At 44.8% G+C, this 4,303-nt stretch overlaps 1 pseudogene; it reads right to left on the reverse strand.

The window, feature by feature from the left end:
* Positions 1–1,547: 1,547 nt before the first annotated feature.
* LOC114892880 lies at positions 1,548–3,606 on the reverse strand (annotated as a pseudogene).
* Between the last annotated feature and the right edge of the window lie 697 nt (positions 3,607–4,303).

Genomic DNA, 4,303 nt, shown 5'->3' on the forward strand with positions numbered 1-4,303 from the left:
AGCCTATGTAGAAAATCCTTTGAGGTCTACAAAACAGCTGCTAGAACTAAGAAGAAGGTTTTACAATACTGTGGCAAGGACAGACAGACAGGCTGGGTAGGAGCTGGATGGCTGTGGGGAAGGGTTTTCTATCTTTATTTTTCTAAAGCCCCTAGGAGCTTTTTTTCCTCCTGAGCTTGCATCCTATCACAACCTGGGGACCTTCCCTGACATATTGAGAGTGAAGACTTATTCCTTACTTAATCGTATTTCTCCAAGGAGAAATTCCTGAGAGCCATGGCTCTCAAACTTGTCTGCACACTGGAATCACTTGGGGAACTTCGAAAACTCCTGCTGCCCGGGTTCCACCTCCACGGATTGTGATTTAATTATACTGAGGTATGGCCTGGATGTAGGATCCCCAATTGTGATGTACATTGTACCTTGAGAACCACTGCCCTACAGGAATATTTCTGGCCTGGTAACCTCTGTGAACAGTGAGTTTAGGAGGTGAAACTGGGCAAGCATGGCTCAGGCTCTACTGGATTTTATGTGGGATCTGCCTGCCTTTAAAGTTTACTGATTCTGTTCTGCTACTCTGAGCCATAAATTGTACGGCAAGGGGCAGAGGGAACAGGAGGTGGGAGAAGACTATGGCTGTCCAGGAGTGACTGACTATGACAAGGTAAATCTAGCTAGTTCAGATATAAGGAAGTCCACTTAGTCGTCAGACTTAAAGCCATCTACTCCTAAAACCTTGCCTCCCCAACTTTTATTTGGAAAAAGTTCAAAGCATATATACTCACCACAAATATTCAGTACATTCACCAGTTGTTAACACTGTGTTCCATTTGTCACCTTTCTCTCTCTTTTTTTCCCTTTTTTCTTTTTTGGCTGAACCTATGTAGTTCAATAGGTATCTCTTAAGAACAAGGTCATTCTTCTACTTAATCATGATACAATTTTTACTCTCAGGAAGTTTAACATTGATACATTATTATCTATTATACATTCCATATTTATATTACCCTAGTTTACCTCAAAAGTTCCTTTATACCTGTTTTAAAGACCGTACACTGCATTTAATGGTCTTGTCTCTTTACTATCCATAATCTATAGAATAATCTCCCTCCTTTTCAGAAGACACTGACAAGTTTGAAAAGGCCAGACTGTGTCATAAAATACACCATAATGATGCTTCCTTATGATTAATTCATGTTAAATGTTTAGCATGAATACCAGGTTTGTGATGTCGTATGCTTCCAATTGCATCACATCAGTAAGAACACAATGTCAGTTTGTTCCAGTATCTCCGATGCTGGATTTAATCACTTTGGTTAACGTGGTGCCCACAAGATCTCTTCATTTTAAAGGTATCTTTTCCCTTTATACTTAATAAGTAACCTGTTGGGTGATACTGTGAGCCCATACGAATATCCTGTTCCCCAACAAACTTATACCCATGGTTTTAGCACCCATTGATACTCAGTTATTACTGATTGCAAATAGTGATTTTCTAATTCTATCATTCCTTCTACATTTAAAAAAAAAAAACTGTTTATTTATTTTGTAAGAATGTACCCCTAGTCCAAAGTTAACTATGTTTAAACAAATTTTTGGCCAAAAAATTTACAAAAACATTTTCAGTTCAACCTAATGAAAGTGATATCTAGAAAATATTTGACATCATTAAGTCGGCCTTAGACAGTTCCGATTCTAAAGACTTCCTAAGGCACGGTGTTCTGGGAGACAAATGTGCTTCTGTGGTGCTGCATGGCGTATGCAGCATCCGTAACTGGCTGCAAGTGAGCCCTGGCAGGCTCCTTCCTCCTGACGCTGGGGGACTGTGAGAGGAGTCAGACGTAGGTCTCCAGGGCTGCAGGGAACTCTGTGAGACACTGCACCAGCTGCTGGAACTTGGGCCTCTCCTCCGGATCTAAGGCCCAGCAACAAGCCATCACAGCAAATAGTTCATCAGGACAGTTGATTGGCTGGGCTATTCCGTAACCATCTTTCAGGTACGTGGCCATCTCAGACGGGTCGATGTCCACGGAGGGTGTTTGGCCCAGAGTCAGGAGCTCCCACAGCGTCACTCCAAAGGCCCACACATCACTAGCAGTGGAGAACTCATTATTAACCAGACTTTCAAGAGACATCCACCGAACTGGCCTGTTTTCGTTGTCCCCCAGACAATGATAGTCCATAGGGAACAAGTCTCTGGAGAAGGTATTGTCGGTGACCTTAACTTGAAGTGTGTCATCAATGACACAGTTCCTAGCAGCCAGGTCTTCGTGGATGACTTCCCTTCTGGCCAGGTAGCTCATTCCACAAGCAATCTGAATAGCCATGTGGACAGGTCTTGTTGAGAAATTGCCTGTGGATTATCGGCCTCTACTAATTTGCACTGCCGTAAAAACAGTTTAAGATTCCCCCAATTCATGTAAGGCAATATCACCATGGGCTTTTCTCCTTCTTCTATACAGACATGAGTAATAGGAAGAAGATTCCTGTGATGAAGACCTCGTAGCTTACAACTTTCAGTAAGCATCATTGTCACCTGAATTTCAGAAGCTTGATCTTTAACTGTTTTTACAAATGCTTGTTTTTCCTTATTTGGATCTTTTTCATCTACTAAAATCCCATGGAAAACACGCCCAAAAGTACCTTTTTGGAGGACATCTTTTAGAGTTATCCTCTCCCTGGATATTGCGATATCCTTCAGCTTAGCTTTGGCCTCCAAAAGAGTGACACTTCTCAGGTCATTCTTCTCTATCCGCAAGGTGGGATAACCTGAGGAGCTGGTGATAGGAGTTGCATTGTTGGGTGTGTCGGTTCTCAGATACTGAGTCGTCTGGTTAGATGGCTGAGACAGCCCTTGGGAACTACTGCTGGCACTGATGCTGTCATCCAGTTCAATCCTTTTCATACTAAGAAGGTGCAAAACAGCTAATATTATTGCTACAAGAAATATTACCGCACAGCAAACCCTTACGCTGATATAAAACACACGCGTAGAAGTGGTTGGAGCTGCACGTACAGGATCATAAATAGTTCTGCTAGTGTTTTTGTCCAAGGATGACGTTTTTACTTCTTCAAGTTTTTTGTAGCACATTTTCCTTCGTTTAAAATTTAAGACTGTAAAGTTTTTTGAAGAATTTACTGTCAAGTTGAGCTGCATTAGTATCATAACCTCAGAATCTACTTTGCCAGTACAGGAAAGCTCGACCCAAAGCACTGATAAAGTGCGTGGAGCTTCCCCCTGAGCAGAAATGTTGACCTGGGGCATGTCCATGGCCAGGATATTGTCTACTTGGAATCCCAGCTTATATTCAACCTTGGACTTTGCATGCCAAGTGAAGCGCCGGAAATTTGTCTCGCTGGGTACTAACAGGTTAAAGGATAGGGCGTAGTGACAAATAAGATCATTTCTCACATAATAAAGTTCTGCAACAAGATCGATGAGCCGGCGCACCTCGTCCTCTCTCACGTAGAGGCTCACGCCAGGCCCCGCTTACGCGGGAGGCACCGCCGGCGGCCTCGGGGCAGGGTCGGCGGCAGGGCCCTCAGGCCGTGGGTCCACGGGAGGCGGCCCCGGCCCAGCGGCCCCGGCCGCGCCGTCATGCGCATGGCCGCCGCCGCCGCCGCCGAGGAGAAGCGTGGGCAGCCCGCCGCGCCGCCGCCGCCCACCCACGGCTCCGAGCCCCTCACAGCCCCGAGCCGGGGGCGGCCGCCCAGCTCATCGCGCCGCCGGCCCGTGGCCCCCTGCCGCCGCTTCAGACCGCGAGAGCGCGCCGCCGCCGCCACTTCCTCCTCGGCCGCATCTTCCGCTGCGGGAGGCGGGCCTCCTTCCACATTTTTAACTGGAGTTCTTTTATAAAAAAGAGCTTTCCTCCCTTCCCCTCACTGCCTGCTTTTTTGAGTATGACTATGGACTCAGGGATTCCTTGTTTATTTATCAAATTATGATCCATTTCTGTCATTTGTCTTTTTGAAACCAGCTCTTGTGTTGTTTCCATATATCCCCGTTAGTTTTTAAATCGTGTCTTTATTTCTGCTACAAGATATTTTAAGCTCATATAATATATTTCCTTCTCCAGACCTGGAAGCAGCCATTTCTCCAAGAAGTTCCCATTCCTTTTGACTGGAAATGGTATTTATTATGCCATTTCTCTTTGATACATAGTTTTGTTTTGTTTTGTTTTTATCTTTATCTGCCTGACTCCTACATCTATCTCCAAGTTTGTTCCAAACTCGGGCAGGTGAAAAATAAGGTGTTATGTATGAAACCCTTTACCCTTCAATACCTGACCCAGTGTAATATAGA

Source organism: Monodon monoceros, unplaced genomic scaffold (genome assembly GCF_005190385.1).
Source record: "Monodon monoceros isolate NGI ecotype Baffin Bay Population unplaced genomic scaffold, NGI_Narwhal_1 Super_Scaffold_12, whole genome shotgun sequence".
Lineage (NCBI taxonomy): Eukaryota > Metazoa > Chordata > Mammalia > Artiodactyla > Monodontidae > Monodon > Monodon monoceros.